General features: G+C 48.8%; 1 long non-coding RNA gene across 3 annotated transcripts; it reads right to left on the bottom strand.

Annotated features, from left to right (window-relative positions):
- Positions 1–1,504: 1,504 nt before the first annotated feature.
- LOC120762388 (uncharacterized) lies at positions 1,505–14,296 on the bottom strand. Of its 3 annotated transcripts, none has more exons than XR_005703891.2 (4): positions 14,203–14,296; positions 11,286–11,460; positions 5,423–5,554; positions 1,505–1,575 (listed from the first exon to the last, which is right to left on the bottom strand). It is a non-coding gene; the product is annotated as an uncharacterized LOC120762388 (long non-coding RNA). The 3 variants fall into 3 exon arrangements; XR_009208472.1 differs by lacking the exon at positions 14,203–14,296 and adding an exon at positions 13,946–14,000; XR_009208471.1 differs by lacking the exon at positions 14,203–14,296 and adding an exon at positions 13,492–13,607.
- Between the last annotated feature and the right edge of the window lie 701 nt (positions 14,297–14,997).

Below are 14,997 nucleotides of genomic sequence, written 5' to 3'. Positions count from 1 at the left end.
GAAAAGAAGTCCTGAGCAAATCTCAGGCAAACTCCCCATCCCAGCTCCAACAACTAAAAGAGAGAAAACACCTAGGCTTATTTAGTTGGCTAAAGGATGACTAGAGAAAGTGTCACGGTTTTTAATTCCTATAGAAAAAGGAGTGTTCCCTGAACCCACAGGAGGCACACTTGAGGGTGAAAAACAAGGAAAAGAGTGAAAAGACAAACAATCCTCAGCCCAAGTGCTCAACCTGCTACATGTCAAAAACAGGGTTGAGTAAGTAATTCAGAAGGGGCAATGGCCATGGGGGCATGAAGTCAAGAATGGGGAGGACACAGGCAGCCGGCTACTCAACTGTGAAAGCTTTTAGAGGCAGTCCAAATGGGATGGACAACACATCTCTGAGACACTGGCCAGAGCAGTCCTCCTAGAGCAGGTACAAAAGGTGACACGAGAAGGAAAAAGGACTGCACACACACTGCACTCATCACCTTAGGGCCACGGGAAGCCAAAAGGCTCAAGAATGCTTAAGGGACTGGGATCTTAAAATAGTAGGGGGTACTAGCAAATGGTACCAGATCTAGAGTGGACAACGTGCAAGACCTTCAAGCCTGCACGATCCCTGTCAGGAGCCCATCCCAAAGGGATGGAAAGACTCCTTAGAATCCTAGACAAACAAGAAATGAGGGAAGAGCTACAAGGTAACCCTTTGCCATACAGCAGGGTTATTCACAGAGCAATCCTCTAAAGTAGGGGAAGGAAAAAGAAGACCGGGAGATGCTAGACTGGAAGACATGAAAACCCAAGACTTGAAAGACTTAGAGAAAGGACCCTCCAGTGGGTCCACCCAATGGGCTAAGGGCTATGCACTTAAGAGGGCATTAGATGGGTTAGGATCAATGTAGACCTATTGCAATTTTGGAACAACAGCAAGGTACAATACACATATATTTACAGTATGCCTCGGGAATAACACACAACTTTGGAAAGATTGGGGAGAAAAGGGGGGGACCTAAATGCAAAAGGAAAAGCTTTCACACACAAGGAAGGAATCGAGATGCTAGTAAAATCCCTGACGACACCCCAACAGATGGCACTAGTGCCAACAGGGTGACATCCAAAAGGAGACACCTTGAAAAGAAAGGGGAACAGAGGAGCAGATCATGCTGCCCCGTCAGCAGCCCAAACCTGAGGGAAGACGAGAAACATGTCTCAGGAAAGGAACACACGGCCAAAAGCAAAAGAAGCAAGAGAGCAGGAGAAGGAGCAGACAGAAAGGAGGACAGCAAGGAAAGCAAAGGGAATGGGGAACCTAAGTGGCAAGGAAAAGGTTGCAACAAGGACCTACCTGGGAAGAACAGCAACAGAAATACACCACTTCAGTCACTGGGCCACCTGAGGGTTATGGGATCATTTCCTAAGACAATAGCTAGGCATGGCACGACACAGTGGGAACACTTCATTTCAATAACGGGGTACAAACAACAGTGAATGCAGTGGTTCTAGATGAAATAAAGGACAGTCTGAGTACTTACTGTGAAACGAGGGAAGGTCCATCACACTTGGCTCCTCTTGCATCCTCTGTTCACTCTCCTAGAAAACAAAACAGAGAGAACTTAGGTGGTTCTTTTCAGTCCATTTCACTATTGGACAATAGTCTCAGATCCATTATGGAGAATGAGATTTTCTCTTAGACTCACACATCTTACACATCACTTAGATCCGTTCCTGGGTGGATTTATTGAAAGGTCACAAAAACAGCCACCCAGGAAAACTGCCTTGGGTCACCCTCTCCTGAGAAGTTTCCCAAGCACCTTGTCAATCAGGAGTCATAGACAGGCATACAAGAGGCTCACCTTGTAAACAGGAAGAGCTGCAAAATCAAGGGTTGTTCCTCTCAAGGAAACAGAGGTTTTTTTTCACTTCCTCACGGGCACAGAGGGTTTGCTCCTCTGCATCTCTGTTCAAGCATCTCAGAAATAGAAATAGGATGTACTCAACTACAAATAGCCTCCCTCAAGGCACCCAGAAATGTAAACCAAACCTATCCCCAAATGCACATCTTGCCCGTGAATTAAAGGAATCGGGGCAAATAGGGCATTTGGAGAAACAAATAAGAATGCAACAACCCACTCTTGAACAAATCCTGTCTTTATTAATACTCTCCTGACTCCGTGGTGTTTCTTCTGCATGTTCAGCTTTCCCTTTTCTGTCTCACAGAAAGACTGACGTGGAAAACCTTCAAAAGACCAACAACATGGGAAAGCTGCTGCCTAAAGGTTTTTTCCTCTCACAGTAGCTAGCGGCAATAGAGGTTCAAACCAACACTTAAGGAAAAAAAGTCATGCAGAAATAGCACACGTCACACCAGCCAAGCAGTCAAAACTCACAAAAACAAGATCATCACGGCCTCTTTGGCCTGCCCCTCCATCGCAAACAGGGCAGCTCAGCGTAAATAGTACCCAGAGCTGTTAACAGGGGCCAAGCAAAAAAATCTCAAGGTCTTTGGAGCAGGGTGACAAAGTAAGTACTGCAAAGCAGCCACCTCTCCTTACCCACCCACGCGAGAGCAGAGAGAATCCAGCCCGGCCTCAGGCCAGCATCCCCCCCTAAAAGGGGAGGCAGAGACCAGGAGGCCCGACACAATGTACCTATGTGACTGTCTGGCCAAAGGAAAAAAAAAGGCCAACTACAAGAAAGGAAAAATCCTTAGAGGGAGACATTAAAATGGAAAAAGTGGGCTTTTTTAGGAAAATGAACAGAAAGAGTGGCTGAAATAGCTGAAAGACAGAGGGAAGCTTGGTGCACACTCAACACAAGCCACATCTCAGATAATTCAGATGCACAAACTCCTGCTTATCAGCTTTATCTTGATGGAGCTAGGCCTATCATGAAAACCAACATGGGCTCAAGTGCACACAACATAGCTGCAGACTTCCGGCTCAAAGGACCCATTCCATACACAAAACTCTTAAGTGCTGACATGGGTCACAAATGCATTGAAAAGGTAAGAAAGGTCAGGATCAGGAAGATTCATCTTCCTCATTTTGAGGGACACCTCCTCAACAAAGACCCAGCACTCATTTTAGGAAACAAACCACACATGCTCCACAGCCTTTTTGGCAAGGAGCGTACAAAGGGAGGAATGGGAGCTGACGGGGAGGAAGATGCATTGGCATCTGGGGTGTTCAACAGGTCTGTAAATACAAGGCTTTGATACGACCTGTGAATGTCACAGTGCATAGGATGGAAAGAGGCTGTATACTGCCTGGCCATCATAAACATACGGTTGGTAACTTTTTCTGTAAGGAAAAACCAAAGCAGAGTAACCCGTAACAACAGTCTTGCAAAACCACTTTGGCATAGAGGCTTCAGAGCCCAAAAACTAAACCAAAAAGCAATGAGAAAAACCACACACCAGGAGGGAGACTGAGAGCACGCGTCAAGGCCTTTTCAAAACAAAAGAGTGGATTGCACAGAAATTCCTCCACTGCAGAGGTACCACGACCTACTTATGAGAGTGGATCGCTGCAACCACGGGCTACAAACTTTCCCTACAACTAAAGGAACAGCACAAGTGGTAAAAAATAAGATGACAACACATCACCCCCCAGTACAGGTTTATAAAAAACAGGTTCAGACCGTGCCCCCCGTGGCATCACAAAACAGCATCTTAGCATAAAAACTTTAGGGATGCTGTGGCAGTGACATACGCCCTGGCACACCCAAAGTTCAGGGGGGAGAGGATGAATAAAAAGACTCAAATGGACTGGATGAAGAAAGGAATGACAAAAAGAGGAAGGAATGGGCTTCAGGATATACCCCCTAGCCCTATGAACAATCAAATTCTAACAGAAGAGGTCTGACATACCGGCTTTACCATAGGAAATGATGGAGGGACTCCCCTTCTCACAACCCCATACGCCACTGGCAATGGAGGCCAAGCACAGGCAGGGACACATCATCCAGAGGCAATTGTAAAAAAAAAGAGTAGCTCTTAAAAGGCTCTCTGACTCAAACCTCACCCTTACATACGTACAAAAACGTGCACCTCAGGAAACCAGGATGGTAGCTTTGAATTAAATCTCGACATGTTTCACATACACCTACACTCAAAAGGCCCTCCAAGGTCTTGCAAACAACTCACACCACAGTGGGAACTCCAGATAAAGGGCTCAACACAAAGGACCAGACTCAAGAGGGCCATGACCACCCCCCTAGTCAGCTGTCAGCTTCACACGCTGCAAGACCCACACACGCTTCCTCCAAACAAATGACCGCTCGGGATACACACACCCATCAAGGAACTTTCAGAAACCAACCAAACACAGCTCAAGGACAGGGAAAAAAATACAAAGGGAGGACCAACTTGCTACTGGGAGGTAAAATACAGATTCATAACAAGTTAAAACCATGTTCAGGACTTACACTAGAAGGAAAAGGCACATGGCTTGGGGGGAAAAAAAGGTCGCGTCCTTGGCACGTTTTTGGATTGGGGGGGTTCACTAAATACAACTGGAAGGAATACAGGGGAGTTGACAAGTGCCGTGACCCAAGGCAAGAAAGGAGTTGCAGCACTTGTTTGTACCAGACACCTTAGACTGAATATTTTTTGAAGACCACACAGCGGTCATGTCGTGGTAGGGACAGCAGGAGGCAGCAAAGCTTTAAAAAAGGAAAGGAGAAATGCGGGGAATGCCCCACACTTACCCCTTCTAAACGCAGAAAACTAATTTCAACTCCATGCACATGTTAATCAGGGTCATTGCAAAGGAATTTTACCAAAAGACCATTGGTGGGGGGGGGGCAAAACAGGCCTGGTGCTTGTTTTTCCAAAGCCTTACACCCACAGGCCAGGGCTTGGCCCCAGGCTCTGCAAAACTCAGTGCCTGATCTGCACTCAGTTCTTACACAATGATTCCTGCTTCATGGAACAGGAGCATTTCAGTTTTAAAATGGCCACAGGCTTGAAACCATACTCCTGCTCAAACGGCCCTGAAGAGGAAGGGGGGCAGGGAGGGAGGAAGGAACCCAGGACTGCATTCAGCTACATCTCCACACCTGGGCTGCAAAAGAGGCAGCACACATGCCAGGGCCTGAGGGACAAAAGCTGGGCATGGATGGCCCTGCAAAGCTGCTAGAAGGGGAATGATGGACAACATCCTGTATCATAAATGGAAGGCAACAAAAAAAAGGGGAGGCACAGCTGGGAAGGGGACCCTCCACCTCATCAGCTCAGAGGCCACAAGGAGACACACTCCTGACAGCCTGTCTAGGACACCACAATGACACAGGGAAAATTGTTTTTTTTACTGACTCAAAGGAAGCACATGGGGTGATCCAGGCATTCCATAACTCTGCATCTCTCACCTACTGGACGTGCTGATGGATCTTAGCAAAAAGGCGAGCCGTGACATATGGGAAATAACAAGACACATACCCATCAGGAGACTCGGAGGAGGAAGCCGTAGGAAACCGATGGGCTGACAAGCTCCAAAAGATCCACGGTGGCCCAGAAGCTCAAACATTCTCCCCTTCCTTCAAGGAATGGCATCACAGGCAGACAAACTCTCTTTTGCACACAATGAAAAAAAAAGTGGGGTTAGACACAGGAAAAAACAACGGTCTTTGCTTTAAAAAGGATGGTAAGCTGTAGATGCAAAAAGCTCTGGCCTTACACTTCCTAAAACAACCCCATCCAGGGACTCACTGGAGCTCCCCACGACACCCACAAGCCTCCCTCCAAATGCCTGCTGCTCTGGCTCTCTTCACCCTGCCAAAGCAAACTATGGAACAGGCTTAGACAGCTGCTAAAACCAGGAACACAGGGACAACACTGGCCAGGGAACTAGAGGCAGGCCTTGGCCTACACGGGCCTTCTGGACGTGCCGGGTGCAGTGTACCAAAAGGCCGCCAGTGACAAAGTTAAAACACCTTCTGGTCCTAGCATGTCGGGCCACAGGGTGGAGAGGCATGGCCAGACCTTTCGGCACCAAACACATGACGGACCAAAGTAGTTCTGCAACAAATAAGCCAAGCTAGGGGATCATACAAGCCATACACAGAGGTACAGGTACTCATGGCACAAGAAAAATGCTACAAGGACTTAGGATAGCTCTAGGAAAAAGACACTACCTGCCTAACCCCTGACATCCCCAGAGTTACAGCCAGGGGCACAGGAGGAAGGGAGAAATCAAGAAACACCTTTGCAAGGGGCTTCTAGAAAGTAAGGGGCCGTGCGTACGGCTCTTGCCCCTGGCTTCGGCAAGGACAAGGGCTACACCCAGGGGACAGATGGAAGGATCTCCCTTGCAACAAAGGCTTGCACTTCCTTACCCTTATATTAGCCAGACTATTGTCGGGGGGAGAAGCAAGGGATGTCTCTTTCAAACCACAGCTAACCACCATACTCTCTCTTCTCAAATCTCTTCCACAGCAACCTCAGCTGCCACACACGCTACCCTGGCACCTTGCTCTTCAGCATCTCCAGCCACAACGTGGGGTCCTACTCGAGGCGCTGCAAAGAACCACCGCTCCTGCTCAAGTGCCCTGCACCTGTCCGAGTGTGGGGGACCGCGGAAAGAGGCGTCACCACGGCTGCACCCGGCACCCTCGGCGCCAGGCCTCGGGGGCCCCGCAGATTGGTACGCCTCTGCTGAAAGGACAAGGGTGGTAAGCTGTGACTGCCGCTCAGAAGGACTGGGTGGCATGACAAAACCTTCAAAAACATAGCCTTGAAAAACACAACACACCGACACCAATACTCCATTCAAAACCAACCTCATCAACAGACAAACAAACACAAAAGAAAGAAAAAAATAAACTTTATCCCTTCTCACGCACCCCTTACAAAAAAACCTGAAACAAAAAAAAAAAGGGGAAACCTCCAGCAGCCACCCACCCTGGCCCCAATTCAAACAGAAACACCTCCAAAGGATGCACAACGATGAAAGACATACTGCCGTCCAACAAACCAAACAAAGAAAACCCTAGCGTATCGTAGACAACAATCCAAGGACAAATAGGACAAAACCTGAACAAATGAAACGCATCCTACCTCAAACACCACGTGCTCACCAGAATAAAAAAAATAAAACAACAAAAACTCTCATGCACCTCAAGCGACAGCCCGTTGCACCTTGCTAAACCTTAGAAAACACTCTTTCAAACAGAACACACCACCAAAAAAAAATTTATATATATAATTTAAAAAATCTCACCAGCAAAACTCGATTCCGTAACAACCTGATTGACATGCAAACTAAGAAACACAAAATGAAGTCGATGAATAAATAAATTTTATCCCTTCTCACACACCACTTACAATCAAAATAAAGAGACACAACAACAACAAATGAACGACATCACACCACCTCAAACACAAGAAAACACAACACAATGTACCAAACTGAATAAAAGGGACCGCTCCGTGAATAAAAACCTCTTACGCTTTAAGCGACGGCCCTTTACGCTGTCATAAACCTCAGAAAACAGCCTTGACAAACACCTGACACCACCAAAAAAAATTCAACACCAAAAAACTCAAAACCGACCTGACCGACATGGAACTTAAGAAAGGCAACGGGACGTACGCAAATAAACCCCATCCTTTCTCACACGCTGCTTGCAAACAAAATAAAGCAACACCCTTATTAAAGAACACAAAAAAGAGAAAACTTCCCATTTAAAAAACATCACACTCCAGCGGCCAACGGGGATAGCCTCCCCCATGGAGCCCTAAAAAAGAGCTCCTAAAGCATCCACAACAATAAAATACACACTGCAATCCAACTAAACAAAGAAATAAACCCATCTCCTATCACAAACAAGAATACTATTCTAAAGATTAGAAAACACGGCCAATTAAATGACACGACACAACCTCAAACCCAATAAAATAAACGCGACAGACTCAGCACAATAAAAGGGATCACCAAATAAAGAACCACCTCTCCTAGACATCAACACGTAGACCGTGCCACAGCAGTAAACCTTAGAAAATACGGCCCTTAAAAACACAATACGCCACCAAAAAAAAATTCAACACCAAAACAACCACAAAACCCACCTCATTCACGTGGAACACGAGAAACACGACGTGAAAGAAATAAATCCCATCTCACTAAACATTTAAAACCACCTTCAAACCACTCAAGGGAAAAACTTAGACATTTAGAAAAAAAGCCATCTAACACGACACGCAAACCTCCACCGGCCAGCAACGCTGGCCCCACTAGAAACAAACAGCTAGCCACCAAATTCTCCACAAGGATAAAATTGACACTGCAATCCAACAAGCCAAAGAAAGTAACCCCATCACACGATAAACATCACGCTACCTCAAACCCACTAACACAAATGCTACACGCTCACCACGAGAAAAACGATCCATAAACACCTCTCCTACACCTCAAGCAATAGCCCCCTGCAGCACAGTAAACCTTAGAAAACACATCCTCTAAAAAAAGAACACCCCACCAAAAAAACTGAAAGTTAACACCACCAAAACTCAACTCAAAACCAACCGGATCAACAGGAAACGTAAGAAATGCAACATGAAATAAACAAACAAATGAATAAGCCATATCCCTTATCACACACCATCCACAAAACATCATTTCAAAACCACCCTAACACCCCTCAACAAAACAAAAACAAAAAACAATTAAAAAAACAAACAAACAAACAAAAAAACACACCCACAACACACTGCATCTAACAAAACACCCTAGCTTCCACCAGACAGCCACACTGGGGCCCTACCCCATCTCAATGCTCACATCCAAGAAACAAAAACAAAATCACAACAACACGTGCCAGACGCCTATTCAAAATAAGACTGAAATCCACTCCACCTCCAATACAAACACACCCACCCATAAAGTGATCCTCACTTTAAAAAAAAAAAAAAAAAAAAACTGGACACAAGAAACAACATCAAAACACAACATACACCACCAAACAAGATCCTAGGGAATAGAAACCTTTCCCATGCTGGACAAGCTGGCCTTTCCTGCAATTTCAGCCCTCCAAGGAAAGGAAGCGGCAACAACGGGCATGAGCCCCACGTGAAACCCATCCCGTGGCAAAGGTACGTACGCTCCCCTTCTATTTACTCCCTGAGAACAACAAAAAAATAAACCAAAGCTCTCAAACGATGAGAAAACACAGCTTGACATCTTTTTATACAGACAATAATACAAGAGATCTTCCTTCTCTCCAGTGAAGCCACTTGGATCCTCAAAACCTCATTTTTTCTTTCCAGAGCCATTGGGGAGGGAGGAATGACACAAAAATGGAAAGGAAAACACTCCCAAAAACCCACCCTTGCTGCTGCTGCTACCTGGCACAAAGGTTTGCGGCTTAGCACCTCCTTGAAGCCGTGCTAGGCGTGCAGGTGCATCCAGGGCCCCCCCCCAGAACACTGGATATCTTCTCACAGCTGTTCTGTGACACCCAAAAAGCCCCTCTCCTCCAGCAGCCCCACGCCAAAGGGAGCGGCCCTGGCACCGGCCACCCCCTCATCACCCACACGCTTCTCACCTGGCTCTGCTCTGGACCACGGCTCTGACACCTCATCGTGCTGAGGCCTCACACCAGGCAGCTGGGAGGGCAGGGGCACGGCGGACCTGCTGCTCATGCCAGGGACAGCTCCTTGCCTACACCTGACACACTGGGCCACCAGCCTTCCCTTGCTAGCCACAAGAACCCCGCTTCCCCTGCACATGCCCGAGGCTTAAATGGGGAGGCCACCTCCAAAAGGACACGGGCCTCAGGTTCACAACTCCAAAAAATTCCCCAAACATCATTTCCCTTCATTTGCAATTCTGCCTTTGCCATCATGAAGACCTTGACTTTCTCTGCAAGGATTTCAAACATCCCTTGACTGGGATGTTCATCAGCTGGCCTGCTGTGCTGTGCCTAGGGCTTAGCGGACAAGCCCGGCCTAAATCCAAACCCCCCGCAAGTCTTGGGAAATACGCAGACGCTTTACAAATACTCCCCTTCCTTCAACACCCCCGCGCACATGCACACCCTCCTTTCTTACCCACACCGTCTCCCCGCCACAAATCCCACGTCTCACAAAACCAAACACAAATCCAATACGAGCATTCGCTTCCAAAGGAAAATTATTGACACATCGGCCGACATCTGTAGGGCCTCGGGGACCCTGCCGCTTGTGAGCCCAAAGTGGATTTGAAAAGGGGCTGCAAGGAGCAGCTGCCTGAGGGGCTCCCTGGGAAGCTCTCCTGATCGGGGGTGTGCAGCTTCTCTAGCCTGTTTCGCTGCAGGGACAACATGTTCGTGGATGCCTGGGAGCTGTGGCATGTGGGACTATGGAGGTGTCCGGAACGTGGCACATGTGGACGGCACAACCTCTGCTGCAGCTGCAAGGCACCTGTTCTGGGACGCTCACAGTGGGTCTCACAATGCCAAAGCCTTTTCCTACCTGGGGTGGCGTGGCGTGGGGGAGCTTTTGCCTTCACACATTCTTCTACACATCACAGTGATGCTGGGTCCTCATGCTTTTGGAGGGGGAAGACACCAGGCACTCTCGTGGAAAGCACACAGCCTTTCCCACCTTCGTTCTTCCCCCTTTCATCTCTTCTGCTGTACGTCTGCTTGGGACAGGACTGGAGCGCTTGTGCTCCACAGACACAAGCTGTTCCTGGCCTGGCACCTCTGGCCAGGGGGGATAGGGAGGCACCAGGGGGTTTTGCCATCATTTCAACTCCTGTGGAAGGAGGCCACTGGAAAACTCTTGCAGAGAAAGCTGCCTCACCTTTCAAACCTGCTTACGTGATGCGAGTGTGGGATAGGGCCGGGGACCTGGGCTGCATAGGACACGGAAAAGGACGGGTCCCCTTCAGCTTGCAAAAACCCAGGGCGGGAAGAACCGACGGGTGTCCTTTGTGCTCTTGGCAGATGGAGGAACACATTTCAAGAGGAAAATCTACAGGGAACTGGCCAGCAACTTGCTGAGACTTACTTATTGCACAAACACACCGTTTTTCAACAAGGTCTATTACTTAGGCAACATCAAGCTCTCCTTTTCAAAGCATGCACAACTCCTAACACCGGGCCACACGCGTGCTGCAGAAAGGGAAGGGAAGCAGGCTTACAGGGCTGGCAAAGGCGGGCAGACGCCTCACTACCACATCCAACTGGGACGCCCAAATGCCCCCTACTAAGGGGGGCAGGGGAAGCAGACTTTATTGGCCCACCAAAAAGGGCCGCTCTTCATCTCTAAGACCTCATGCGCCAGGAAACACATTTCTGACAGATGAATTTAAAACACAAACCATCGGCTGCTGAGACAAGTTCGGCATCTTGGCAGGGGATTGCTTAAAACACACCGTCCTGGAGGCTTAGACTGGCACCACCAAGTCAGACTTCAGCGACAGCAACGGCTTCTGCCTAGCAGTCACAGCTCACCGGGCACACGTCACCTCCAACGCGGACATCCAGCTTCACCTCCTGAAAGGAAACACAAACAACAAGGCTGTCATAGACAAATCATGCACACCACCCTGACAAATACATACACCCTCCCATCTCTAATAGTTCTCTGACTTCCTCCTCCCTCACCAGTGCAGCCTTAGCCTTAAACATCAAACACCACAAACCACAAAAAAAAAAAAAAAAAAAAAAAAAAAAAAAAAAAAAAAAAAAAAAAAAAAACACCAAACAAACTCCGAGCAATGGAACTCTCTCTTAGCAACAGGACGCTTCCAGAGCTTAACCCTTATCTAAAAAAGTAAAAAAAGACAGAGGAAACAAAAACCAACAGCATCCAGTCAGGACCAAAAGTAAAAAAACAGATTAAAACGGAGCGTTAAAAAATGAGTGGTTCTATGCTTACTTAAGCCATGAAAATAAACTCCACATTTAGATCATGCCTTTCAATCATAAGAAAGAGAGGCATTTTAAAAAAGAATGGTTTTCATGGGTGGGGAAATTGAAGCAAAAAGGTTGATGAGAAACCAAGTCATATAGCCTATAAAATGCTGAAACAGAGAAAGAGGAGAAGCCCCCTGCGACGGTAAAAAACGAAAAAGACATCTCTGGACCTTAAAGTAAAAAATACCTTCCTTTAAAGTGATGCACCTTTAAAAAGGAACACCTCGGGATGCTACAGTCTAAAACCCATCACCCATAAGCGGCTTAAAAAACTCCTCCTAACAAAGTCACAAAAGCAAGCTTATCCAAGCCCTTGTTTTGAAAACACTTGAAAACCCACAAAAAAAATCTGCTAAGTGAGCCGTAAAATCCACAACGATAAAAAATACTCTTCCCCTAATAAATGACAAAAAGACTAGGCTCAAACAATTAAAGGGACTAAAAAGGACAAGTTTGGGCTCTTAATTGGTGTTTTGCAAAAAAGTCTTCTTCACATCCCCCATCAAACAACGTTCAAATCATTCCTGCTTCTCAAGTAAACCTTCCAAAAAATAAAACTCAATTCAAAAACCAAAGGCAGGCAAAGACACAAATTGGCAACGCTCAACCCGGCGCCGCCAACAGCAACGCCCTCATTTGCAACACAAAACAGACAAAAGACTGCCTTCCAACCGACCGGGGCTGGGCGCCCACCGGGGCCGCTCCGGCACCGCCCCGACCACGAGCACCCGATCAGCACTCCAGGACAAAGGGACACGACACAGCCTTTCATCTCTGAACACAAACTCTTTCCTCAAGTCCACAGAAATCAAAACTGGCTGCGTCAAAAGCCCCAGGGAGCGAAAAACGAGACTGACAAGGCACAAAAAAAACCCCCACTGCTCCATCCCTCACACCAAGCACAATAAAATCGAGCCTCGGCAAGAAAATACCACAAAAGCCAAGCGCACGGCTTGCTTTCCTGCAGCCCCCCCTGGGAAAAACCTGCCTACCCCTACATCTGAAGGACAACAGGGTGCAACAGCCAACACACAAGGGAATAGGGTCTAAAGAAATCTCAGTGCAAAAAAAAAAAAAAAAACATATATATATATATATATATATACACACACGCATTAATAAATTCAACACCAAAACTCAATTCAAAACCGAAAACATCGACCTGGAACCTAAGGAACGCAGGATTAAGAAAGAAATAAACCCGATCCCTTAGCACACAACATCGACAAACAAAACAAAACCACACGTTTCTTCAAAACCACCTGAAAACCGCTCGGCACAAAAAAAAAAAAAAAAATTGGAAATTAAAAAAAAAAAAAAAAAAAAAAAAAGGCAGCGAACAAGCACCCCGGCCTTCACCACACCCAGGCTGCTCCCCGTGAAATCCTAAAGCTCCCAAAACATTCCACAACCAGAAATACACACTGCAATCAAAAAAAAAACGAACAAAGAAACCCCTAGCCTACGAGAAACAAGGATACAATTCCAAAGATCACAAAATCCGAACACATCAACGACATCGCGCCACCTCAAACCCACCAAAAACAAACGCCACGAAGTCACCACCATCAAAGCCGCTGATGAATAAAGAAAAACCTCTCCACATACCTCAAGCGACAGGCACTTACACGGCGGCCAACCTGACAAAACAGCCTTGCCGAAACGGCGCCTCTTTCGAAAAATTCCGAACGCCGCTCCTACACCAGACAGGAGGGACGGGGGAGCCGAGCACTTTCCACCCTCGGCCACGACTCGCTCCGCCCTGCCCTTTCAGTCCCGGGGACACCACGCCACCGAACACACGGGCGCTGCCCGGCCGGCCCCGGCTCCCCTGCCCCCCCGCAAAGGGACCGCGACTCCCGGGGGCAGAGCCGCCCCCCCCCCCCACACACACACACACAGCGCCGGGGAACCGACGAGCCATGAGCACCATGCGTACATACTGAGCATTCAGCGCCGGCTTGCCGCTCTTCCTACGCACCGCGGCAAAGAGAAACCACCCCCCCACCACCCTTCCCAGCGCCGGGAAACCCGCCCGAAACGAGCCATGGGCACCACGTACCGAAGGCGCCGGTCCTACCCCGCTTCCTTCTCGCCAACACGAGCCGCCGCACCACCGCGCCGCCAGTCCCCAAAGGCATCCTCACTGCCGGCCCCAGACCCGCCCACCCCCCCCCAACCTTCCCCGCCCGTGCGCCATGCGGCCGGGGCAACCCGTAGCTCCTGCCGCACATTCACGGCCGCGGCGCCGCGCTTTAGCGCATGAATGGCAACTGGAAAAACATCCCCCCGCCCTCTTCCCAGCGCGCGGAAACCCACCCGAAACGAGCCCTGCGCCTGCACGACCGGGGAGCCCCGCCGCTGCCCGGCCTCTGTCCCCGGAACGCACGCGGCTGCCGGGACACGCACGGACCTCCTCCGGAATAACGAAACGAAAACACGCCCTCCCCACGAACCCACGGTCACTCACCCGCGATGCTGCTGCTGCCGCCTCACACAAACCTCTGGACCTTCGGCCCGCGCCCGCTCCAGCCCGCCCGCGGAGCTTCTTCGGGTGCTGAGACCATCCGGGAGCCGGGCGCCTTGAAAAAGGCGCCGTATGCTCCGAAGGCTCAACAACACCCTCAGTGATCGCTCTTTTAAGAGAGTTGCAGGGGCAACTGAGCCACGAGGCTCTCCGTGGGCCTGCAGATACGGCCGCTCCATCGGCTGGGCGCTGCTGCTTCTCCACGGCGAGGTCTCTTCAGGCGGCGCACACCGCTGCGCGCTCTGGAACCACCACCCGACTGACCTCCCACACTCCCTTTTCACAGCGAAAGAAGTGGCGGGCTTTGACTCTCGGACCAATGGGGTGAATGAATTTCAAAACGACCAATCGGAGCAAGGATCCAAAACGGACCAATGGGGAAACGGGAAAACGACCAACCGCGGAATGCCTCCAGCTCACAGCCCGGACTCGGGGACAGGCGCGGAACGGAGGCAAAAAAGAACGGGCCCAAAAATACCCGCCCAAAAATCCTCCAAAAGAAATGCCCCAAAAGACCCCCAAGCGCAACTACCACAATCCTGCCACTCGCCACATTCAAACCAAAAAAGCCTCCATGCCAGGCTATA

Source organism: Hirundo rustica, chromosome 22 (assembly GCF_015227805.2).
Source record: "Hirundo rustica isolate bHirRus1 chromosome 22, bHirRus1.pri.v3, whole genome shotgun sequence".
Lineage (NCBI taxonomy): Eukaryota > Metazoa > Chordata > Aves > Passeriformes > Hirundinidae > Hirundo > Hirundo rustica.
The sequence above is the reverse complement of the archived record's forward strand: the minus strand, read 5'-3'. Positions and strand labels throughout refer to the sequence as shown.